Here is a 26,897-nt window from a genome sequence, read left to right as displayed (position 1 = left end):
GCTTCACATTTTACCATTTAGATCTTAAATCATCTCTAATCTATCTTTTTTTGTAAATAGTTTTATGCAAGGGTATTTTCATTATTCTTGACCCAAGCATTTACATAAACAAGTTTGAAGCTGTAAGATCAGTCTGTTTTTGTACTGTTCATCCAATACAGATGTGATGATAAAACACAAGTAAAATTTGCATTTCTATCAATATTAACATTCTTTAGAGAGCTCCCATCTGTCTTGTATATGGAGGATTCATGACACTTAGGACAGGGGAATTTTTGATTGCTGTTCCCTTTGCTTTTTGTTCCCCATTAGGCTACAAGTAGGTGGAGTAGAACAATCTCTGAGCAGAAGCAGAAAAGCAGGCTTCTGATGATTCATACTTGGTGCTCCTTTCCAGAGAGCAGGGTCACCATTCATAGGAGGCCTTTGGATTCCTTCTCCACTGTGCTCTGGGCCAGCCCCTCTTTGAAATGTACACCATGCAAGACATAGGTCTTTTTTTATTCCCTGGGTTGCTTAATCTGGCTGACTTCCAAACTGCAGGACCGTCACATATCTGGAGAACATATTATTTTTGGATTGCAAACCAAGAGGACGACCCGGCGAGGGCCTGGGAGGGTCTGACAAGATCCCCCTAGGAGGCAGGGGTTTGAAAATGACTCCTGAAAAGAAGCAGCCTGGATCCCAAAGTTCTAGCAGAGTCAGAAGTCGTCCGTGATTTCTTTACATCTTATTACCAATTCTGCCCTCACACTGGTGAGTTCAAACCCTTTCATATTCACTGTAATTGATTAAATTTTGTACTCAGGAAGGAGAACAATGAAGAAAGTAAAAACAGTCTGAAAGAATATTACACTAGAGACACTGTACATGAAAAAGGACAAACTAAAAATGTAAGTGGGCAGGAACATCTGTTTCCTCCTCTCTGACCCCATTTCCTACCCCCACCCACAGCTTCTCACTCAGCTCCAGCTACCAGCACCTTCTTGTTGCTCTGTGAATACGTTAGATGCCATTTTGGGTGGGACATCTCCTCCCACTCCGCCAGTATTCTGGGCCTGCTCATTATTTTTCTTCAGTCCCTGCACACAGGGAGCCTGTTAGTGAGACTTCCAAGCACTGTCTATAATATAACACCTCTCTGGTCACCTGACCTGGGTTTGTGTCTCCTTATACTTTGTTGGGGCTTCCCTTGTAGCTCAATTGGTAAAGAATCCGCCTGCCATGCAGGAGAGCGGGGTTCAGTCCCTGGTTTGGGAAGATCTCCTGGAGAAGGGAAAGGCTACCCACTCCAATATTCTGGCCTGGAGAATCCCATGGACTATACAGTCTGTGGGGTCGCAGAGAGTCGGACAGGCTGAGCAACTTTCACTCACTCACTCTGTTGTGCTTTATACTTAATTACAATGTGCATATTCACTTATGCACATGGATTGCTGTCTGCTTCCCCCACTGGAATGTAAACTCTGCATCTTTAGTGCCTAAAACAGTACTTGGCACTCAGTGCATTTTTGTGCTGAAAAGAATGACTAGATTGAGGTTACTCTATAAAGATGTGGGGAAAGGAAGGCATCAAGTATTATCCTCTGATTCCTAAATCCATCCTTCTTAGGAGCCCTGAGGTATTGCATTTAAAATGAATATATCATTCAAGGATGAGGTAAATATGTTGGGTTGGCCAAAAAGTTTGTTCAGATTTTTTTGTGCGATGTTACAGAAAAACTCGAGTGAAAGTTTTGGCCAGCCAGTACTTTTAATGTATATTTTGTGTGTGTCTTGTACTGTGCATCTAACTTGTGGCAGTTTAAAGGGCATGCTAAAGTTGCTGAAATGAATGCCGTTGTCAGTACCTTTGGAATTTTGTGAGATCAGAAAGTGGAAACTAGGGGAGGCAGTGTTGCTATGATAGATTTCTGTGGTTTCTGGCTAGCCTGCACCTCCCTATGAGGCCATCCATGCAAATCTTTCTATTTCAGGCTCATTTCAGTAAGGTGGACTTTCCATCAGGGATTTATCCTTTTGTGAATAATGGAATCAATAAAAGATTAGCAGGCTGTTCCTTGAAAACTAACAAATCAGCCAACAGAGTGCATATGTAGGTAAAGGTAATACTTTTTCTTCTGTAGTACCTGCCTTCCAATAATTATGAATATTATCTCTTCACCTTCACATATTGTTATGTGAAAAATAGAATCAACTGTTCACATTGTATATCTACAGAGGGTCAGAAATAACCCATGAGTCCTGCTCTCCTGTTTTTTATATTTTGATAGAATATTTGAATCTTTTTATCATATAAAGTAAGAAAAAGAAAGTAAACAGTATTATACTGAAATCAAATTTATTTCTAAGTCCTGTCTTAAATTTGATGTTCTCAATGAGCTTATCCTGAGCCTGTCAAACAGTGAAACTTTTCTACCTTAGAACAAGGAAATACTTTGTACTTTACTGAAAATACTTTCTGGCTTTGTATTCTAATGAACTACATAAGTGTCCCATTTTCTCTGTGAGACTATGGTTTTAAAATTTATAGCTGCTTGGGATATGTTTTCTAAAATTTTTAAGTAAATGTTGAAAATGTCAGATTTATAATAGCATAAAATAAGATAAAATGGTATTTTTAAAAATTTGGCTATATTTAAGACACCATGAATGTTTATCTAGAATAAAGAATATAGCATTCATCAAACTATATTACTAAATGCTGAATAATAAGACTTCCTTTTGCCCTCAAATAATTCTGGTTAAAAAAAAACATTGAAATAAATATCTGGAATACCAGGGGGAAATTTCTCTTTCACAAAAAAGAAAAGTAATGAGCAAAATTACATTCTCTATGCCAATACATTGTGCTTTTCCTAAGAGTTCTCACTTCAGAACTGTGGCACAGTTGAAGGGCAAATATATGCAGAAAGACAAATGAATAGAAATTTTCCTTTGAGTGAACAATGCAATTACTAAAATTACCAAGATGAATATTTAAGCTTTATGAAAAATCCAATGTTTCCAGCTTATATATGCACTAGTAACACAATTGCTAGAATTGTCGCATCCCATAAAATCTACTCTTACTAAATGGTGTAAAGAGTGAAGTAAGAATTAACTTGGATTATTTAATACATTATCTTATCTGTAATAGAGAGTTGTTTGCATTTTTTCTGAAATTCTTTTGCCTGTTTTTGAACAATTTAGTGTTCAGAATCATCAGTGAAGGCTTTCTTCTACAGCAGTGATACTCAGGAATAGGTTAAATGATGCTTTCTTGGAAACTTTATTCCAAGCAGGGTTTGTGATGGTGTGGCTCTTTGGTTTGACCTAAATCTCATCTGTTTCATAGTTTTACTGAAATGAGATACTTCTGGAGAATTACTGAGAGCCTGTCAATTCAGTGGGAATCCCTAGATACAACAGCATCGCTACTTGGTGCACCCAGAAGACACCACTCATTTTTTGATGATTGTGAAATGAAGGGGAAATGGTTTCCAGAATGTAAGATGAGAGCCAGGGCTAAGGATGATGTTTTCAGAAAACAGCACCCATAAAACTGTCAGAAAAATAACATCTCCTTTGAAGAAAAACTAAAAAAAAATTTTTTTAGCCTATCCCAACTTACATGACTTATGTGGTGGTCATTTCCAAGGCAGTATTCCTTCCCTCCTGTCCCATAGGCAGCGCCTAAGTATTTGGATTGGCAGTAGAGTCCACGGAGTCACCAAGAGTCAGATACAACTTAGTGACTGAACAACAACAACACAGAACATATGAATTAATTTCTGAAAAGAGATACAGGAAAGAGTGACTTAGAAACTGGCATGATTTTCTCTTTCCTATCTAAATATTCATACACTTATTTTTCCCTCTGCCAGGCACATGGTGTTGGATATCAGCCTATTACCAGGGACAATATCAGGATTACACACTTCTTTCTGCATGTCATGCTTTTATATAGGGCATTGACTCTGGAAATAATCACCAACAATTACTGCTGTTAGTTACATAGTATGACAGAGACCCTTCAACTATTATCCTTCCATGGCATTTTCATTACAAATCCCATTAAAATGTGATTTATTGTTTCGAGTACCCCATACATTATCCAGAATCGCTGTTCAAGGCTGATATTCTAAACCACTCCATAGCTTTCTTCTTGGCCTGTCAAGCAAAACTAAAGGTCTACTTCCAAAAATCTGTGTATGTGTTGTAGTTAAAGAATGCTTATTCTTTAAAAGAAACTAAACTCTTGCATGAAACTACCTTAAATGGGGACTCCTGTTGATTATTTAGTTGATTATTGTTGGCATTAACCAGCACGGCCACATTCTCTCAGGCCTTTTCCCCAGGTCTGAGTGTGTCTGTAGAATGTAAATTGTTTCAGGACAGGAGCTACATCTTTTGAAGGCATCGTTTTGATTTATATTATTTAATATCCATAGATGTAAAGTATTGTGATGATGAATGTAATGAAGATGAAACTAGATTTTATTTAATTCTAAAATTTATTGTGAGAATCATAATACCAGTGCTTTTAGTCTCAAGACCTCCCTGGCTCATGGATAATTTTATGAACTGTCTCAGAACTTCTTCCTTTGCCCTGATTAGTTTCTGTGAGTGTGTGTGTATGTGTATATATGTGCACTGGACCACCAGGCTCAGTGACTTGACACAGGACAGAGCTTGGCAGGGACTCACCTAGAAAAGAACTTCTCAAAGTCCTGGATTTCTGCAGCCCCTTGAAGGAGACCAGGCTCTCAGGCTGTGTGACCAAGTGGGCTTGTGGAGTCTCTCGGTTTCTACCTATCTCAGTTCCTGATTGCTGTTGGTGGATGATAGGGAGCCCAGTTCCCAGCCATATTCCTCTATGTGGCTTTTCTTTTATTTGGCCCTGACCATAGGGCTTCCCTGGTAGTTCAGCTGGTAAAGGATCTGCCTGCAATGCAGGAGACCCCAGTTGATTCCTGGGTTGGGAAGATCCGCTGGAGAAGGGATCGGCTACCCACTCCAGTATTCTTGGGCTTCCCTGGTAGCTCAGCTGGTAAAGAATCCATCTGCAATGTAGGAGACCTGGGTTAGGAAGATCGCTTGAAGGGAATGGCTACCCACTCCAGTATTCTGGCCTGGAGAATTCCATGGGCTGTATAGTCCATGGGGTTGCAAAGAGTTGGACACAACTGAACGACTTTCACTTTCATAGGAAATAACAGACTGCCAGGCAAAGCTGCCTTCCTCACACCAGGCCTGGTGCATGGCTATATTTGCAAATGTCTGGAGGAAATGCAGTTGAGGGCTCCAGCCCCCTGGCTGGCTGTGCTCTCAACCATTTCTGCATTTCCAGCCTAGTCACCTCCAGGAGATCTTTCTATTAGGGGTCTTTGGCAGAAGCCACTCTCAGTTGCCTCTGCAGAGACCTCCTATCTAGGGGAGGAGGTGGGAAACTTGAAAACACTTTTTCTCCATCTGACCCAGTACTTAGTACTTTTTCACTTCTAACCCTTCCCTCTCCCTCTTCTTCCTGGCCCTCAGGTACATAAAAACCTGAAGAGCCTTTTATCTTGGACTCGGTTGGCAGTGAGATGATTCTCCACCTGGTCTTATCCCCCAGGCCCTGACATGGGGCTGATCCTTGGGGAAAAGTGGTTCAGTGAGGGAGCTGCCACCTTCCCTGTTTGACCTTTTGCTTATACTGGCACTATAAATGATTAATGGCTTGACTGTTTCATTTTGAATTGTCACCTTCTTGACCCCTCTAACACCTGGGCCTCAAGCCCAGCTCAACTCAGCCCCTGACAGATGATATTACTTATATGTAGCATCATCTCACCCAATTTCACATGAGACGTTCAACATCAGAATTTGAACCAGAAGTCTAGCCATCGAACCATATCTTGGGGTAGTATACAGAGCAGGGAATTCACTGTTGATCATTACTAGGAAAACTGATTTTATAGGTGAAGCCAATCCTTAAAACTCACTCTTAAACTGTCTTCCTTCATTTGTCTGTCATGGTTCACATTTCCTGCAATGTAGATAGAAATTTTAACTAATACTATCTTAAATTAAATAATAATGAATATTCATTGCATGAATACTTTATGGCATATACTATGCTCTTCATATAGTAATAAAAAATTGTACAAGTTCTGTATAAAATATTGAAGCAAAATGTGAGTGCATAATGCTTAAGAGCAGATGAGTAGAGCATTATGTTTGCATGGACTGTAGCTCACCAGTCTTGTCTGGCCAGGCAAGAATACTGGAATAGGTAGCCATTTCCCTTCTCCAGAGGATCTTTCTGATCCAGGGATCGAACTCATGGCTCCTGCATTGCAGGCAGATTCTTTACCATCTGAGCCACCAGGGAAGCCCATAATGAACATTTGTTGAATGAATACTTTATGCCATACACTATGCTTGGCATATAGTAATACAAAATCTCACAAGTTCCGTATAAAATATTGGAGCAAAATGTAGGTGTGTAATGCTGGGAAAGATTGAGGGCAGGAGGAGAAGGGGACGACAGAGGTTGAGATGCTTGGGTGGTATCACTGACTCAGTGGACATGAGTTTGGGTAAACTCTGGGAGCTGGTGATGAACAGGGAGGCCTGGTGTGCTGTGTTTCATGGGGTTGCAAAGAGTTGGACACGACTGAGTGACTGAACTGAACTGAATGCTTAAAAGCAGATGAATAGAACATTATGGTTGCAGGAGATCATTTTCTTACAATAGTGAGGTGTGACTAGTTGTTGGTGGATGTGGAGATGCATAGGTAGCTAGCAAAGACAAGGTGACTAGAAAATTTAGGTATTACTCTTCTGGTTGTGTAGGAGGGCGTGCAGGGCATGGCCTTAATTTCACCATGTCTCTGAGATGTCAGATGGGAAGTAAGTCAGATTGGATGGATAAATGGAAGCAATATGGTAGGTATCAGAGACAGTCCTTGTAGTATGGAGAACTGTGCATGTTAATATTGAGTCATCCCAGCTAATTCCCTAAACAGATTCTAACCCTAAACCATCCACCTCAACCCGGTACATATAATCAGAAGCTGGTAGGCAAGGCAGCTAAGTTGCTGATTTATCTGATCTGATGAAAATTGACTTATAAACTGGAGCAGAAGGAGAACATTAATCACTTAGTTGTACAAGCTAGTAAGTGGGAAAAGAAATTTGAGCAAGTATTGAGAAATCATTTATGACTGGCCCATCTGTTGAGTGAAAAGGTTATAGACTTTAAATATATTGAAATACAGGACTGCTGCTTTCTGTTTTGAGGTAGAAAGTTGAGAAAGACCATCACTTCTATTATAGAATGAGAACAATAAACTTAAACAGCAAAGAGCTAAAGAATCACAAGTGAATTAAAGTCTAGAAAGAGATCATGATCCTGCAGAGAAGGACCCATGACTGCCCTCTTCTCTGGGGGACAGCAGAAGGAGGCACCAACTTACCCACAACTGGATAGGAAGAAACCAGATGAACTTTTAATAAACATTTAACAATGTATGTTGATTGGTTTATTGGATTAGACCAGTGGTCAGAGAGCAAAGCCATGTCTATCTCTCAATTCTTCCACCGAGAGTACAGAGGCAGCATGTTGCAGGCTGGGGGCAAAGTAGGAGAACTAAGACATTTCTCTGAGGTACATGGTGTCTTTGTAGCATTTAGGGCAACTGCATGAAAAAAAGGCGGAGCGCCAAAGAATTGATACTTTTGAACTGTAGTGCTGGAGAAGACTCTTGAAAGTCCCTTGGACTGCAAGGACATCAAACCAGTCAATCCTAAAGGAAGTCAATCCTGAATATTCATTGGAAGGACTGATGCTGAAGTTGAAACTCCAATACTTTGGCCACTTGATGCGAAGAGCCAACTTATTGGAAAAGACCCTGATGCTGGGAAAGATTGAGGGCAGGAGGAGAAGGAGGCAACAGAGGATGAGATGATTGGATGGCATCATTGACTTGATGGACATCAGTTTGAGCAAGCTCTGGGAGATAGTGAAGGACAGGGAAGCCTGGTGCACTGTAGTCCATGGGGTCTCAAAGAGTTGGACACAGCTTAACAACTGAATGACAACAACAGATGACATGTAGTTTGCCAAAGGCTGGAGGCAGGGCCAGAGAACTGAGAGAAATCCCTTTGGCATATCTGGTATTTACTGATTGCCACACAATGGCACACTGAAGATTAGGGGAAGAAACGTAGGGTGGAGAAGGAATTTCATGGTTTGGGATGGGAGAATCAGGGGACTCCACAGAGGTCCTAAAACCTGTTGGATAGATTGTAAAGCATAGAGAGACCTTTGAATCATTGCTTGTGTTCAGATCACAATCCCTGATCTTGCCACTGAAATATTCTAAATTATTGGTGACTAGGATTTAAATACAGCTACAACAAATCCAAACTCAACTACAAATTAAATGAACTCAGCCTGGAACTGGCACACCATCACTTCTGTTGCATTCTGTTGATTAAAGCCAGTTTGCAAAACAAGCACAGATTTAAGGATAGGATAATCTCCATCTCAGTGTGAGGAGTGATGAACATGTACAGAGAGGATAGGAATTGTTAGGACCCATATTTGTAGATTAGTTAGGGACTTAAGCAATACATCTATAATATTCCCTGGTTTTAAGAATGAACAATAAATTTAAAGAATAATCCAGAATAAACTAGAAAATATTTCAAAGGGAATGATAATGAAAATGCAACCTGTCAAAATTTGTGGAATGCAGCTAGCATGTTACTTAGAGGAAAATTTGTAGTTAAATGCTTATATTAGATAAGTGTGTTTTAGTAGCTCAGTTGTGTCCGATTCTTTGTGACCCCACGGACTGTAGCCTACCAGGCTCCTCTGTTCCTGGAATTCTCCAGGCAAGAATACTGGAGTGGTTTGCCATTCCTGTTTCCAGGGGATCTTCCTGATCTAGGGATCAAATCCAGGTCTCCCACATTGCAGGCACATTATTTACCATCTGAGCCACCAGGGAAGCCCACAAGGTTTACAATGAATGTTCTAAGTTTCCTACTTAAAAAATGTAGAAAACCAAGAGCAAATCAAGTGCAAACTAAGAAGAAGAAAAGTGTTAGTTGCTCACTTGTATCTGACTCTTTGCAATCCCATGGACTGTAGCCCACTATGCTCTTCTGTCTATGGAATTCTCCAGGCAAGAATACTGGAGTGGGTTCTTTACCGTCTAAGCCACTAAGAAGAAGAAGAAGAAAGTATTTTATAAAAATACAAGCAAAAACCCATAAAATATAAAGTGGACGAACAATAGAGAAATTTAACAAAGAAACAAAAGCCAAAAACTAGTTCTTCAAGAAGATTAGGAAAATCAATAAAACTCCCTAACAAACAGCTCAAAAGAAAAAGAGGGGATCCCCTCCCACAAATTATCAATACCAAAAATTGAAAATAGGACGTCACTGAAAAAAATAAAGAGATGTTATAAACAACTTTATGCTGGTAATTTTGATGTTCAGGTAAAATGAGTAAATTCTTTGGTAGACATATACTATTAAAACTGATACAAGAAGAAGCAATCTCTGAATAGCTTCATATCAATGAAAGAAATTGAATTTGTAATCAATCACCAGAAAAACGCCAGGATCCTTTGTCAGGATCCTTTCCCCCTCTTATCTATTATCTGTTTATCTGTCTTCTGTTTGTCTGTTGATCTGTCTCTTCACCCATTTACCAATCCATTCATTCTCACTGTCTTTAATGCATTCATGTTTATTTACCCTACACATTTTCTTTTCCTTCTCCTTTCTTTTCTATAGCTATATGTCTCTCTATACAGATACACACACTCACACAAACACACACATGCACAAAGTTCTCCATATCTGCTGGTTCTGCATTTATGGATTCAGCCAAACATGGATTGAAAAAAAAAAAAATCTGAAAAGTTCTAAAAAGCAAAACTTGAATTTGCTGCATGCCAGCAACAATTTACATTATCATTTCCATTTTATTTACTAGTTATGTGGCATACTGTATTAGGTATTATAAGTCAAGAAGCAACAATTAGAACTGGACATGGAACAGTAGACTGGTTCCAAATCAGGAAAGGAGTACATGAAAGCTGTATATTGTCACCCTGCTTATTTAACTTATATGCAGAGTATGTCATGAGAAACGCTGGGCTGGAGAAAGCACAAGCTGGAATCAAGATTGCCGGGAGAAATATCAATAACCTCAGATATGCAGATGATACCACCTTTATGGCAGAAAGTGAAGAGGAACTAAAGAGCCTCTTGATGAAAGTGAAAGAAGAGAGTGAAAAAGTTGGTTTAAAGCTCAACATTCAGAAAACGAAGATCATGGCATCCGGTCCCATCACTTCATGGGAAATAGATGGGGAAACAGTGGAAACAGTGTCAGATTTTATTTTTTGGGGCTCCCAAATCACTGCAGATGGTGATTGCAGCCATGAAATTAAAAGACACTTACTCCTTGGAAGAAAAGTTATGACCAATCTAGACAGCATATTAAAAAGCAGAGACATTACTTTGCCAACAAAGGTCTGTCTAGTCAAGGCTATGGTTTTTCCAGTAGTCATGTATGGATGTGAGAGTTGGACTATAAAGAAAGCTGAGCACCAAAGAATTGATGCTTTTGAACTGTGAGCACAAGGTAACTCTTGAGAGTCCCTTGGACTGCAAGGAGATCCAACCAGTCCATCCTAAAGGAGATCAGTCCTGAATATTCATTGGAAGGACTGATGCAGAAGCTGAAACTCCAATACTATGGCCAACTGATGGAATTAACTGACTCATTTGAAAAGACCCTGATTCTAGGAAAGATTGAAGGCAGGAGGAGAGGGGGATGACAGAGGTTGAGATGCTTGGATGGCATCACCAACTCAATGGACATGAGTTTGAATAAACTCTGGGAGTTGGTGATGAATAGGGAGGCCTGGTGTGCTGCAGTCCATGGGGTCACAAAGAGTTGGACACGACTGAGTGACTGAACTAAACTGAGGTATTATAAGTAATCCAGAGATAATTTTAAGTATACAGGTGGTGTAAACAGGATGCAAACAGGATGCCATTTTATAAAAGGGGCATGAGTATCCTGGGATTATGGTATCTGTGGAGGTCCTAGAACCAAACCCCAGAGATACTGAGGGATTGCCCGCCACCCCCACTCATATATGAGAACATTCCCAATAGGAAAACTTTATGTCTTAGAAGCAACCCTGGAAGTTTAATATCATCTATGTTCCAGTGGTCATGTATGGATGTGAGAGTTGGACTGTGAAGAAAGCTGAGTGCCAAAGAATTGATGCTTTTGAACTGTGGTGTTGGAGAAGACTCTTGAGAGTCCCTTGGACTGCAAGGAGATCCAACCAGTCCATTCTGAAGGAGATCAGCCTTGGGATTTCTTTGGAAGGAATGATGCTAAAGCTGAAACTCCAGTACTTTGGGCACCTCATGCGAAGAGTTGACTCATTGGAAAAGACTCTGATGCTGTGAGAGATTGGGGGCAGGAGGAGAAGGGGACGACAGAGGATGAGATGGCTGGATGGCATCACTGACTCGATGGATGTGAGTCTGGGTGAACTCTGGGAGTTGGTGATGGACAGGGAGGCCTGGCGTGCTGCGATTCATGGGGTCGTGAAGAGTCGGACACGACTGAGCGACTGAACTGAACTGAACGGACTGATGCTGTATTTTGTTCTTTATTTTTCCTTTCCTCCTTCCTTTTTGCCCCTCTCTTCCCCTATCCCCATGTTCTCTGTCTCTTCTTTTTGTGGGAATAAACACTCTGGGATTCTGGTATGCAAGAATTTCTAGCTAATTACATTTCAGTTTTCTAAGAGAGCTATATATTATATGGTATGTGCTGTTTCATCAATTTATTTAACCATAGATTTTTTTTTGAGGGGACATTTTGTGGAAACAGTTTTATATGGAAAAAAATTGGGACATTCTGCTCTATTTTATTAAAAATTCCATTCTCTTAGCTTTTAATATATTTTCAATAATAAAAGCAAAGTAAATGTTCATTATAAATGACACTTTTACAAATGTATGAATTTAAAAGTTAACAGTTCTCTTACATTTTAACTAAATGGATGCTCCATGAAGGAGAGGGCCATGTCTGTCTGAGTCACTGTTATATCCTCCTGTCCAGCACATTGCTGGGTACTGAGTAGGCCCTAAGTAAATATGGCACAAACATATAAGGCATGTCTATTAATCAGAAGCTAAAATATATTTGCAACTATTCTGCATTTACATGTGGTATAGTTCTTAATCAGTGACTCACAATGAATTCATAGTCAGTCTATGTAATATGAAAGTCCCTGCTTAACATAGATGTAATCCAAGGCTTTAGCCTGAATGATTGTAAGAATTTATGAATATATTCTCAGAAGCAATGGACTACTCAGAATCTCCCTCCCCATAAAATAGCATTACTAATATAGTGACCCAGGATTCTATTTTATGCAACAGTTTTAGGTTCACCTGCTATTTCTCTGCATCGTTCATGCTACAGGCAGTGGTAACTCTTCTGTCATTCAGGAAAAATATTACAGACTTTCAAATCACAGACCTAAATAATTGCTGTTCTGTCTATAGGGGGAATCAGTGTTGGCAGCTGCCTTCTAATTTAAAAACCACATTACCCTGTACTACTGTCTATGGCAAATCATAATTTGAATTTATCTTGGTAACTAGTTCTTTAAATTTGAAAACAAATTCATGAAAGCTATTAAATGTTCAAATAGCATGGCAGACAGTACAACAGAAATAAATCTAAAAAAAAAAAAATCTGGATTCTGCAGTTCCTTGCAGGGGGCACAGGTTCGATCTGTTTTGAGGAACTAAGATACCACATATTATGCAGTACAGCCACAAGTTAAAAAAACAGTCTAGAGACCCATACCCATATATCTCCCCCTTTCCAGATGCAAATGCTCTAACAATTTCCTGTGTTTCCTTCCAGAATATTTTGATGACAAATATTAGCTTCCAAGATTGTTTTTTAGGAGAGAGTTAAACAGAGACATGTAGCTGCTGCTGCTGCTAAGTCACCTCAGTCGTGTCCAACTCTGTGCGACCCCATAGATGGCAGCCCACCAGGCTCCTCCGTCCCTGGGATTCTCCAGGCAAGAATACTGGAGTGGGTTGCCTTTTCCTTATCCAATGCATGAAAGTGAAAAGTGAAAGTGAAGTCGCTCAGTTGTGCCCAATTCTTAGGGACCCCATGGACTGGAGCCTACCAGGCTCCTCCATCCATGGTATTTTCCAGGCAAGAGTACTGGAGTGGGGTGCCATTGCCTTCTCCGAGACATGTAGAGAAAGCATGTAACACAAGATCATTAAAAAAGAAAAAAGAGAAAGAAAATAGTCCTCTTGATTCCATATGGTCTTCCCTGGTGGCTCAGACAGTAAAGAATCTTGCCTGCAACGCAGGAGACACAGGTTCGATCCTTGGGTCAGGAAGATCCCCTGGAGAAGGAAATGGCAACCCTCTCTAGTACTATTGCCTAGAGAATTCCATGGACAGAGGAGCCTGGTGTGCTATAGTCCATGGGGTTGCAAAGAGTTGGACATGACTGAGTAACTAACACACATAGATTACATGTATCAAAATGGGAAATAGAGATTAAAATACACACATGCATTTGCTCCCCAGGCCTCCTACTTTCCATCTTCTCCATGGTGTTGCTGACAGTCCCAGCCTATCTTTTGTGACTGGGAAAGTGTGGAATGGATGGTTTCTTGGCTATTGCCCTGGTGGTCTGTCATTTGAACACCCCTCCTAAGAAGGAGCCATGTTAAAAAAAAATTCCCTACTTCACTGGTAACCGTCTTGCTTTTTTTGTTTTTTGTTTTAAATGGATAAAGATATTCTCAAAATGATAATGGCAGGTGGGTGATACTGATTTGGAACTGGGCAAGTCTGTGTGGACTTTCTTTAAACCAATTCATAATGGGAGCTCTTTATCTCCCAGGGGGCATTTGGCAATGTGTCTGGAGACATTGTGGACTGTCATGACTCGGGGTGGGTGAGTGTTGCTGGCCCCAAGTGGGCAGAGGCCAGGGATGCTGCACATCCTTTGAGGCAGAGGACAGCCTCTCCAAACAAAGAGTCATCCAGTTTAGGATGCAATACTGCTAAAGTCGAAGAACTCTACTTTAATTTAGCTGTTTTGCCATTTTTTCTTTTGGGGACAATAATTTTCATTCAGAGAAACAACTCAGAATAAGCAATCATGTCAACAGCAATAAAATTCTCTGCAGTTTTCCACTGGGTTTACAGTTCAGGTTCTTGAACCTCAGAACATAATGGGAGAGTTTGGTGTCTTACTAGTTCATCCAGAAAATAATTTTTCTTATAGCATTATCTACCCTTAGCCTTTTCTCCTTTTTTTTTTTTTAATATCTTTTCTGATTATATTGCCAATGGGAAAAAGCCCAACATATTGCAGGGAGATGAAACTTGAGTAGTAAAGAATAATAGCAAATAACTATTCTATATCAGTTTGAAAAATACTAAAAAAATAGAGAGCATGTCCCTTGTTCATTTTCCTTTGCTGAGTTTTATTGCCAGCTACTTTTAATCTTGTTCTAACCAGAATCTTTACACAGATACTCTATTTCAGTTAAAACTTGCTGCATAAAATCCCTCTTAGGGTGAAGCCTGACCACTGTGTTCTGGTGGGATAATTGTATTTAATCTGCTCATTTCTGAATGTCATCACAGATTAAAGCGTGTAAAAAATTAAATACTGTTAGGTTGCATTGACTCTGGGTTAGAAGATTTTTGACCCATAGTAAATCCTGCCTTTGCTTCATTTTGGAGCATTTTGTTGGCCTAGAGGAAAGTGTGGAATATTGAACATCTAAAGTTAGGGAAGCTAATTAGGTTGTTGGATCTGGAATAAAGTGGTTTAGATGGTGTGGAATACAGCCTCTTAAGCTGTTGATGAGGAAGTGGGGACTCCAACAGGTAAGTGGCTGGCCCTGGGTCACAGGTCAGTGGGGATCCTGAGGCTAGAGTTCAGCTCCCCTGCGCTCCCCCACCTCATCTGAGCCCACTGCTCTTTTGGTACTGTTTTCTGTGCAGCAATTCATGATTATCACCATGTGACCAGAGCTGCCCAAAGTGAAATATGTCAAGGCCAGACCATAATATCTTGTATATATTCATCATTTTAGACTATTCAAGCTACGTTCACATAGTGTATTATCTCACATCAGAAACGAACTTATTACATAAACAGAATAAGAATTATCTCAGTTGATCAGAAGAAAATGGAGATACTAAGTAATTTATGTGAAAGTGAAAGTGGCTCAGTCGTGTCTGACTCTGCAACTTGAATTCTCCGGGCCAGAACACTGGAGTGGATAGCCTTTCCCTTCTCCAGGGGATCTCCCCAACCCAGGTCTTCTGGATAGCAGGCAGATTCTTTACCAGCTGAGCCACAAGGGAAGCCCAAGCATACTGGAGTGGGTAGCCTATCTCTTCTCTAGTGGATCTTCCTGACCCAGGAATTGAACTGGGGTCTCCTGTATTGCAGGCAGATTCTTTACCAACTGAGCTATCGGGGAAGCCCTTTATTTAATTTATGTGAAGCCCTTAATTTAATTTATTTAATTTATGTGAAGTTAAATAATAATAAGACATAGACCTGGACGTCCCCGTTCAGGTCTCTCCTCTCCAGTTCCCTGCAGGTTTGTTATAGAGGCAAATCCTTCTGCAGTGGTATAAAAATAGCTGTTCTCTTTTGGTTGCAGACTCTGTGTCTGCCACTGTGCAAAGTGTGTATGTGAGCCCATTTGTCTTACACAATAGCTCTAAAAGGTTTGATTTTTCATCTTATTTGCACAATGAATAATTTGAGGTTTAGTTAGGTTTGGTAACCTGCTTAAGTTTACACCATTAATAAGTTTAGACTAAGATTTGTTTCTTTCCAGAGTACATATATGAACAATTATACTGTACTACCAGTGTTGTTAGTTTGATTTTTCCTTTTTGTGAAAAAATATATTTATTTGGCTATGCTAGGTCTTCGTTGTGGCACATGGGATTTTTTTTTTTTTTTGTCCAGCATGTGGAATCTTTAGTTGTGGCATGTGGAATCTCAGTTCTTGACCAGGGATTGATTGTGTCTGAAACCTCATTGTGTCACTACTGAGGAGCCTTTAATGGCTCACTCATAACTTAAACACAAGATACTCTCTCTGTTCTCTGCTTTGTTATGCAATTTTGTCTCCTGCCAATCCACCTCTGCTCTGCTCTAGCCACCCTGGGGTTTGGTAGTTTCCCAATGCCGCTTTATGTGGGTGTATTTCCGGTTCTTCAGATTACATCTCTACACTGCCACCCGCCTCCTCGTCCAGCCCCAGCCTGGCCCCTATTTAAGTCTTTTTCTTTAAAACTCCCTTCAAGAATATTGCTTCTGAGCTCCCCAAATACTCAAAACATGGTCTGTCATGGCCCCTATCACTGTCGTTGATAACTGACTTTCCTCTCAACTTTTTAAATGAGCTACTTGGTAGAAAGCACCATTTTTTATGTGTCTTTATTTCCCCAATGCTTAGCTCAGATCCTGGCATATGATGGCAAGCCAGTAAAGTTGGATGAGAGTAGTAATATTGCACAAATTTGGGGACTGAATAGATATGGAAAGTAAAGAAGAGAGAAGAGTGAAAGATGATTCCAGGATATCTTCTTTGGGTAACTTGAAAGATCTTTATGGTATTAACTGGAACAAGAGGCTTAAGAGAATGATAATGAATCTGGTTGTGAGAAAGAACATTGGTAAATTTGGGCTTGCTCAGGACTAAAGAACAGCAATCTTCAACCAAATAAATATTATATATCTGGTAGAGTAGTTAGAAATTTAGGTTTCAGGACAAAAAGCTTGAAAAAGTTCTGTTATCTTTTGTAATTATAAAATAAATAGACCTTAAGTTTCTCTTTAATGCATATGTTTATGCAAATGAAAGAGAGGGCTGGCTGCTTGCTCAGACTGTAGGTTTTCCTCCATTACCTCTTTTGACATTGCTCATGCAGAAGTAGAAATTGACTCTACACTTTATGAGCAGCTGATCTGCAGCAAGTAAGTACACTTTATGAGTTTGGCTGAAATGGAATGCTGTGTGCAAATGGAATGTCTTTTGGTAGCTAAATGGCTCTTAATAACTGTGCAAATATCATTCATTGAATTAGTGAACTAGGAGTAGTTTGCTTTAAGATGCTTATGCCTTTGGTTTATAAGCCTTATTATCCAAGCAGAAAATTTTTTATGCAACTGGACTTTCTGTTTTTATATTCTAGACTGGGGACCCAGTGTAGACCGGAAACAAAGAACAGAGGATAGAGTCCTGTGATGAATAAACTTGTTTTGTGAGAATTATAGAGATAAAGGAGAAGGGTAGATAGTATACAGTTAACTATTTTGCTTTTTATGGAATGGACCTGTCTGGTTATTTCACTACTATTTTATCTCTGACATGCATGCATATCTTTTGGCAAAATGTAGCCATAAAGATTTTTACTTCCACAAGAATTTTGAAAATACAGAATTTCTCTTTAATTCTCTGGCAGAGGGGCTAGTTAGCAGAGCTTTGTTGTTGCTCAGTTATGTCTGACTCTTTGTGATCCCATGGGCTAGAATTCTCTTAACAGAGAACTTAGAGTGAATTCAGTATAAATAGAAGAAAGGTAAGCTCATTGCTGGGAAGTAGAATTCTGTCAGGCAAGTGGTGGATAGCAACAATATTTTTGCCTTCCCAGGTCTTCCTGGGAGCATTTCACTGAATGATTAAATACAAGTGTTCTGAAATAGGGACCGTTTCTGTTATGGGCTGAATTATGTCCCTGCCAAAAGTCATCTGCTAAAGTCCTGCTTTCAAAATGTGACCGTATTTGGAGATAGGGTCCTTACAGAGGAAATGGGGTTAAAATAAGGTCATTAGAGTAGGTTTTAATCCAATAAAAGAGGAAATTTGGACACAAGCACACGTGGAGGAATGATCAAGTGAAGATACAGGGTGAAGCCAAGGAGAGAGACTTGGAGCAGGCCTGGAGCAGATCCCTCCCTCACAACCCGCACAAGGATTCAAGCTAAAGACACTTTCAACTTGGACTTCTCACCTCCAGAAGTGTGAAAAAATGTTTGTCTTGTTTAAGCCCTGTGGTCTGTGGCACCTTGTTGCTGTAGCCCTAGCACCCTAGCACAGGGTCTTCTTATCTTTGTATCCTCAGACCTTAGTGTGTGGCCTGGGATGTAGCAAATTCTCAATAAGCATATTTGTGTCAAAGGAATAGGAAGAGATCATGTTGGTCTTTGAAAAAGGGTTAGTGCAACTTGAGGAAAAAGCACAATTCACAAACTATTATCCACTTAAAAAAAAATCACCTTCAATCAAGAGATACCACAACTTCAGGTGTGTGTTCTCAGAATGGGTCCTGTGTGTTGGCTGTGCTCATTAGAGTGGGCATCGGCCCTGCTTTCAAAGAGCTCATGGCCTGGATTTCTTCATCCTGGAAAAGACACAGTGAAAGATCTCATGGTAACCTCATCGGCAAAGGTGTCCTCCCTCTTTACTCCTAGTTCTCTCTGTATCAGTAATAGTACTTTTTTTTGGTGTGTGTGTGTGGGGGTCGTCAATCATTTAATTATAGCCTCATGAACATTTACATTCAAATTTTCCTGCCAGTAGGTAGGGAAGTAGGCTGGCATGGTTGGGTTCCAGGTCATTGATCAGATAACCATTGGAGTCAACTGGGATTCCACTATACATTTGTCAGTATCATTTTGGTGTTCTTTTTTTAGACTTGCAGCAAAAAAGAATATTTACACTGTGCATGAACTTTTTACTGGATTCTATGGAGTTGAATGGAGCATAAAATACATAAAGCTGAGTTTAAGTTGGACTAATAATCTTTTCTCATTTTAAGAGCTGGTAAATACTCTTTAGCCATCTGTGGACATGTCAACATTTCAGTCTTGCTTTCTGGGATTGAGAATTATTCGTTGTTGCAACATTCTCAATTTGTTGACTCCTTACAGCTGCTGCAACAACCCTTGGCAGTGAATTTAATTGTGCTGAATCATATCACCTCCTTATTTTCATCAACATTCCTCTTTTGATCCACCATCTCCTGTTCTTTTCTTATGAATGTGGTGTGTATAGTGGGCAGATGTTGAGAGGGCTTGCAGCTTTCCAGTGGCTTTACAGTTTCTCAGTTTTTCTGCCTCTTTTTTTTTTTAATTTATTTTAATTTTTAAATGAAGGATAATTGCTTTACAGTATTGTGTTGGTTTCTGCCAAGCATCAACATTCCTGCCTCTTTTCTTAACTGCTCTCTCTGTGTCTCTCTGTGATTCTTCTCCTAAGCATGATCACTGAAGGAAGTTCTCTGCCCCATGCCCTACTGCTTTGTGTCCTGATCCTGCTACTTTACCTTACTGTCATTCCAGCCCTCCACTTTGGGAATTTTCCCTTGTCTGCTTCATCATCGTCCACCTCCTTTCCGTGTATGCTCTGCATTTCTATTTTTTTTTTCTTTCTTTTTTTTATGTTGCTGGATACCACACCCTGTTTATGTTTTCTGGATTTGTCAGCCCTCTATCATAGCTTACCCTAGAGGCCTGGGCATCGAAAAACTGGTTTCATGTACTCCCTGGTCCACTTATTTATTTGTTTCCTTTATAAGTAAAATAGAAGCTTATCCTTTGCATAGGCAGCTTCACTCTTGAAATGCGAAAAAAAAATCTACTTTGTGGCAGCACTTTCCAGGAAAAGTGTCTTGCTGCTGCTGTTGCTGCTAAGTCACTTCAGTCGTGTCCGACTCTGTGCGACCCTATAGACGGCAGCCCACCAGGCTCCCCTGTCCCTGGGATTCTCCAAGCAAGAACACTGAAGTGGATTGCCATCTCCTTCTCCAATGCATGAAAGTGAAAAGTGAAAGTGAAGTTGCTCTGTCATGTCCGACTCTTAGCGATCGCATGGACCAGCCTACCAGGCTCCATGGGATTTTCCAGGCAAGAGTACTGGAGTGGGGTGCCATTGCCTTCTCCAGGAAAACTGTGTTATTAACCCACAAAACAAACCTTTTATGGTGTTTCCACATTTTCAAGAATATTTATCCTTCAGTTCAGTTCAGTCGCTCAGTCGTGTCCGACTCTTTGTGAGCCCCTGAACCGCAGCACGCCAGGCCTCCCTGTCTATCACCAATTCCCGCAGTCCACACAAACCCATGTCTATTGAGTCGGTGATGCCATGAACCATCTCATCCTCTGTCGTCCCCTTCTTCTCCTGCCCTCAATCTTTCCCAGCATCAGGGTCTTTTCATATGTGTCAGCTCTTTACATCAGGTGGCCAAAGTATTGGAGTTTCAGCTTCAACATCAATCCTTCCAATGAATACCCAGGAATGATCTTCTTTAGGATGGACTGGTTGGATCTCCTTGCAGTCCAAGGGACTCTCAAGAGTCTTCTCCAACACCATAGTTCAAAAGCATCAATTCTTCAGTGCTCAGCTTTCTTCACAGTCCATCTCTCACATCCATACATGACCACTGGAAAAACTGTAGCCTTGACTAGACAGACCTTTGTTGACAAAGTAATGTCTCTGCTTTTTAATATGCTGTCTAGGTTGGTCATAACTTTCCTTCCATTGATAGATATCAAGTCACACAGATTAATCTGTTTCTAGACCTGCATTTTCCAATGTGTGTTCTAAGAAGTATTAGTTCTTTAATATCCTCCTTAAAAATTATAATCACAGATAATCTCATGCTATTTTCCTCTCTTATTGACTTCAATCCTGATCCAAGAGCACAGAGACTATGCCCTTCTTGTTCTTATAAAAGCTTGTTAACTAATATAGATTGTGGTGAGTAATAAATATGCAATAAAAGTTCATTACATGAGAATTCATAAATAAAGAAATGAACAGTAGCCCTGTGAAGTATACAGGGTTTTCAAAGAGGCCAAGATTATTTACTAATATCAGTTCAGTTCAGTTCAGTCACTCAGTCATGCCTGACTCTTTGTGACCCCATGGACTGCAGCACGCCAGGCTTCCCTGTCCATCACCAACTCCCAGAGTTTACCCAAACTCATGTCCATTGAATTGGTGATGCCATCCAACCATCTCATCCTTTGTCATCCCCTTCGTCTCCTGCCTTCAATCTTTCCCAGCATCAGGGTCTTTTCCAATGAGTCAGTTCTTTGCATCAGGTGGCCAAAGTATTGGAGTTTCAGCTTCAACATCAGTCCTTCCAATGAACACCCAGGGCTGATTGCCTTTAGAATGAACTGGTTGGATCTCCTTGAAGTCCAAGGGACTCTCAAGAGTTCTCCAACACCACAGTTCAAAAACATCGATTCTTTGGTGCCTAAGCTTTTTTATAGTCCAACTCTCACATCCATACATGACCACTGGAAAAACCATAGCCTTGACTAGATGGACCTTTGCTGGCAAAGTAATGTCTCTGGTTTTGAATATGCTATCTAGGTTGGTCATAACTTTTCTTCCAAGGAGTAAGCGTCTTTTAATTTCATGGCTGCAGTCTCCATCTGCAGTGATTTGGGAGCATAATATTGCATACTTGTTAAATGATGAATTAGAATTCAAACTAGAATTTAAGCCTTTGTGACTGATTGTCTGGGGTTCAATTGTGTTCATTGATTGGCTGCCTCCCCCTTCTGCTACATATTTATGTTGAGAAAATTACTAAATAATGAGAGAAAATCTGAGATTAGTCATGGAGCCCAAAGGGTTCAAATAATAGATAAATTTATTATTTTTCAAATGTGAGCAATGAGCAGACCAAGTATATATCTGAGAAATATGTAAACATCAGATTGAAGAAGGCCTTACATGTCAGGATAAAAAATCCAAACTTTGTTTGGAGGTAATTGAACGTTCTTTGAAAGTTTCAGAACAGAGAAATGGTATTTACAAAACAGAACTTATAAGTGAGGAACATGAGGATGGTGTATCAAAGGGGAATGGGAGGACTGTCCACTAAGGGATATACTGCTGTGATTGTACGGTTGGTCAAATCACAGTGTTGTACATGATGTTCAAATGGTGAAAGTAGAGGAGTCCAGAAGAGATGGTTATCTCTATTTTTCTAGTCCTCTTGCTAACTATCTAACTAAGGTGGTCTTATAATCTCCCTTGAGTTTTTCCAACCACTCAAATAAACAGATTGTACTGGATAATTTCTTAGCTTCTAATTCTAGCACTGATGAAAGTGCTCAGCATATACTATGCAATAAACAAATAATTACTTATTAAATGAATTAGTGAAGAAGTGAATGAATCTTTGACTATATGATGTATTTCCCACCTCTTAATACTTAGAGTTCCTTGCAGAAGCCTTAAAATTTCAGAAAAGCACAGAGACAAAAGTGACACATTATCCCATCATCCTGTTGAACTCTATCGAGTATGATGAGGATTCTCATGCACCTCCCTTCCATTTCCTTTTTTCCCTCTATTTTATTTCTTCCACCTCGCCTTCCTAAAAATGTTTGTTTTGACTTTTTTGGGGGTGGTTAATATATTGTCTATGTGAATCATTTGGAAAGCCCAAGAAGGAGAAAATACCTTGTTAGAATAAAAGTGTATATAATAATAGTAACATGCTTCTTTTGTCCCCACCAGGATGTAGAGGGTGGTGGGAGCCAGTCACAGAGCTCTCACCTCTGCCCCTCACTCCTGACCACAGGCCCCATCTCTCCATCACAGTGTGCCTGAGAGACTGGTTGAAGGAGGCTACAAGTACACCTAACAATGTACCTTTTCCAAAAATGTAACCAAGCCCACATCTTCACTTTTCTCAATCACTTCAATTCATCCAAGCCTCTTGGCCCATCTTGCAGCCCCAAGACCCTTATTTGTGTATCCTCAATGTAACCACATTCTCTGATGAGTTCCCATCTCCGTCCCTCCCCGGCTCTCGCTTTGTACATTGTGGAATCAAGGAGTGTGTACAAATCAGGAGAGACTAGGTTTTATTATGGTGACAAATCAAACATACACGTGCACACCAACCCCAAATTCTACTGGTTCTCACAAAATGAAAGTTCACTTCTCACTTAATCTTTATGGTCAACATTGGTTGGCAAGGAGTCTGCTCTGTACAGTCACCTAGAGAAGAAACTGACAGAGGCTCCAGTTTCGTATCAAAAAGAGCTGGAAATAAAGCCATACTCATGCCTTCTCTACACCTTTGTTTTTCTGGTGCCTCATCTTTTTATTGTGTTTTATAAATCCTGCTTGGCAAAACTTCCACTGTGATCAAATCCAAGTCTTCACTTAGATAAAGTGTGTGGCCAAACAGCTGAACATGGATAAAGAAAAACAAGAAAAAGAAATGCTAAAAGGCAAAATGATTGTCTGAGGATTTCTTACAAACAGCTGAGAAAAGAAGAGAAGCAAAAGGCAAAGGAGAAAAGGAAAGATACACCCATCTGAATGCAGAGTTCCAAGGAACAGCAAGGAAAGATAAGAAAGCCTTTTAAAGTGAACAGTGCATGGTGGGAATGCAAACTAGTACAGCCACTATGGAGAACAGTGTGGAGATTCCTTAAAAAACTGGAAATAGAACTGCCTTATGATCCAGCAATCCCACTGCTGGGCATACACACTGAGGAAACCAGAAGGGAAAGAGACATGTGTACCCCAATGTTCATCGCAGCACTGTTTATAATAGCCAGGACATGGAAGCAACCTAGATGCCCATCAGCAGATGAATGGATAAGAAAGCAGTGGTACATATACACAATGGAGTATTACTCAGCCATTAAAAAGAATACATTTGAATCAGTTCTAATGAGATGGATGAAACTGGAACCTATTATACAGAGTGAAGTAAGCCAGAAAGAAAAACACCAATACAGTATACTAACGCATATATATGGAATTTAGAAAGATGGAAACAATAACCCTGTGTACGAGACAGCAAAAGAGACACCGATGTATAGATCAGTCTTATTGACTCTATGGGAGAGGGAGAGGGTGGGGAGATTTGGGAAAATAGCATTGAAACATGTATAATATCATGTATGAAACAAGTCGCCAGTCCAGGTTCGATGCACGGTACTGGATGCTTGGGGCTGGTGCACTGGGATGACCCAGAGGGAGGGGAGGGGAGGGAGAAGGGTGGAGGGTTCAGGATGGGGAACGCGGGTATACCTGTGGCGGATTCATTTCGATATTTGGCAAAACTAATACAATATTGTAAAGTTTAAAAATAAAATAAAATAAAAAAATAAATAAAATAAAATAAAATAAAATAAAAATAAAAAAATAAAGTGAACAGTGCAAAGAAATAGAGGGAAAACAATACAATGGAAAGACTAGAGATCTCTTAAAGAAAATTAGAGATACTAAGGGAATATTTCATGTAAAGATAGGCACAATAAAGGATAGAAGTGATATGGACCTAACAGAAGCAGAAGATATTAAGAAGAGGTGGCAAAAATACACAGAAGAACTGTATAAAAAAGATCTTCATGACCCAGATAACCATGATGGTGTGATTACTCACCTAGAGCCAGGCATCCTGGAATGTGAAGTCAAGTGGGCCTTAAGAAGCATCACTACGAACAAAGCTAGTGGAGATGATGGAGTTCTGGCTAAGCTATTTCTAATCCTAAAAGATTATGTTGTGAAAGGGATGCACTCAATATGCCAGCAAGTTTGGAAAACTCAGCAGTGGCCACAGGACTGAAAAAGATCAGTTTTCATTCCAAACCCAAAGAAAGGCAATGCCAAAGAAGGTTCAAACTACCTCACAATTACATTCATTGCATATGGTAGCAAAGTAATACTCAAAATCCTTCAAGCTAGACTTCAGCAGTATGTGAACCAAGAACTTCCAGATGTACAAGCTGGTTTTAGAAAAGGCAGAGGAACCAGAGATCAAATTGCCAACATCCATTGGATCATAGAAAAAGCAAGAGAAATGCAGAAAAAAATCTACTTTGCTTTATTGACTATGCTAAAGCCTTTGACTGTGTAGATCACAACAAACTCTGGATAATTCTTAAAAAGATGAGAATACCAGGCCATCTTACCTGCCTCCTGATAAATCTGTATGCAGGTCAAGAAGCAACAGTTAGAACCGGACATGGAAAAGCAGATTGGTTCCAAATTGGGAAAGGAGTACATCAAGGCTGCATATTGTCACCCTGCTTATTTAGCTTATATGCAGAGTACATCATGCAAAATGCTGGTCTGGATTAATCACAAGCTGGAATCAAGATTGTTAAGAGAAATAGCAATAACCTTAGATATGCAGATGACACCACCCTTATGGGAGAAAGTGAAGAGGAATTTGAGTCTCTTGAAAGAGGAGAGTGAAAAAAGCTGGATTAAAACCCAACTTTCAAAAAAACAGATCATGGCATCTGGTCCCATTACTTATTGGCAAATAGATGGAGAAACAATGGAAACAGAGACAGACTTTATTTTGTTAGGCTCCAAAATCACTATGGGTGGTGACTGCAGCCATAAAATTGAAAGATGCTTGCTCCTTTGAAGAAAAACAATGACAAAAGCAATGACCTAGACAGCATATTAAAAAGCAGAGACATCACTTTGCCTACAAAGGTTCTTATAGTCAAAGCTATGGTTTTTCTAGTAGTCATGTACATATGTGAGAGCTGGACAATAAAAAAGGCTGAGTGCTGACAAATTGATGCCTTCGAACTGTGGTGTTGGAGAAGACAAGAGAGTCCCTTGGACAGCAAGGAAATCAAACCAGTCAGTCCTAAAGGAAATAACCTTGAATATTCATTGGAAGGGTGAAGGCGAAACTCTAGTACTTTGGCCACCTGATGTGAAGAACCTACTCCTCGGAAAAGACCTTGATGATGGGAAAGATTGAAGGCAGAGGAGAAGGGGATGACAGAGGGTCAGATGGTTGGATAGCATCACCGGCTTAACGGACATGAGTTTGAGCAAGCTCAGGAAGTTGATAATAGACAGGGAAACCTGGTGTCCTGCAGTCCATGGGGTAGCAAAGAGTTGAATGTAACTGAGGGATTAAACAACAGCAGGAGGAAAGTAGTACTCATTCAGTCCCTATGGGAACAACATCTCACATTCAACAATTTTCTAGTCATTTACTCTCTTTCCATTAGAAGACTGTTTTACAGCATCCAGTTAGTCCTCAGACTTGCAGTCCCCTTCACAGTCTCAGCCAATGATTTATCCCTTGATTTAGGGTCAGAATAGTGGTAACCAAAAAAGTACCCCCCTGATCATCCCTTAGCAAGTATGCCAACTTCACATACTCTGTAATCTTATCTGAGAAAATGGGCTCAGGATCACCTTCTCAAGGAAGTTGCTCCTGAAGTTGTCCCCTTTCTCTCCTGCATCAATGCCATTTCCTCCTTCTGCAGGACCATTCCTGTCAGTATGTCCACATGCCCTAAAACTTCTTTATGGTGGACTTTGCTGGCTTGTAGTTACAAATCTTGAAATCTTAACAGTACATTGACTTATTTCTTTCATATACAACATCAAATAGTGTTCAACAGCTCTTCAGGGCAGCTCTGCCCCCATGAGGGTGACATGAGGATTCTGGGTCCTTTAACTTGTGAGATCACCATCTCAATGCAAGGCTCTAGGGCCCCCATGGCTGGGAAAAGAGAAGGCAAAGGGGAGCATGCAGAATTGGGAAAAGAAAAGTTGAAGAACAACATTCAGATTTTTTTTCCAGGAAAATAATGCTGCTTTAGAGATAAACATTTTAAAGTCTAAAATATTTTCAATTTAACCCTTTACTGTCCACTATGTTAGATTTCACCTACCACTGATAAATAAAACAAGAATGATGATCTCCTTTGCATGTGGTGAACATGTTAATGGAATTTTCTCTTTGGTTGTGTGTGTGTGTGTTCTCC

At 40.1% G+C, this 26,897-nt stretch overlaps 1 long non-coding RNA gene across 1 annotated transcript in view; it reads left to right on the top strand.

Annotated features, from left to right (window-relative positions):
- Positions 1–554: 554 nt before the first annotated feature.
- The window catches only part of LOC113898721, a 45,623-nt gene continuing 19,280 nt past the window's right edge, over positions 555–26,897 (top strand). The window contains exon 1 of the long non-coding RNA XR_003512733.1: positions 555–756. This is a non-coding gene — a long non-coding RNA (uncharacterized LOC113898721). The remainder of the gene's footprint in view (positions 757–26,897) is intronic.

The sequence above is a fragment of the Bos indicus x Bos taurus genome, chromosome 1 (assembly GCF_003369695.1).
Source record: "Bos indicus x Bos taurus breed Angus x Brahman F1 hybrid chromosome 1, Bos_hybrid_MaternalHap_v2.0, whole genome shotgun sequence".
Taxonomy (NCBI): domain Eukaryota; kingdom Metazoa; phylum Chordata; class Mammalia; order Artiodactyla; family Bovidae; genus Bos; species Bos indicus x Bos taurus.
The sequence above is the reverse complement of the archived record's forward strand: the minus strand, read 5'-3'. Positions and strand labels throughout refer to the sequence as shown.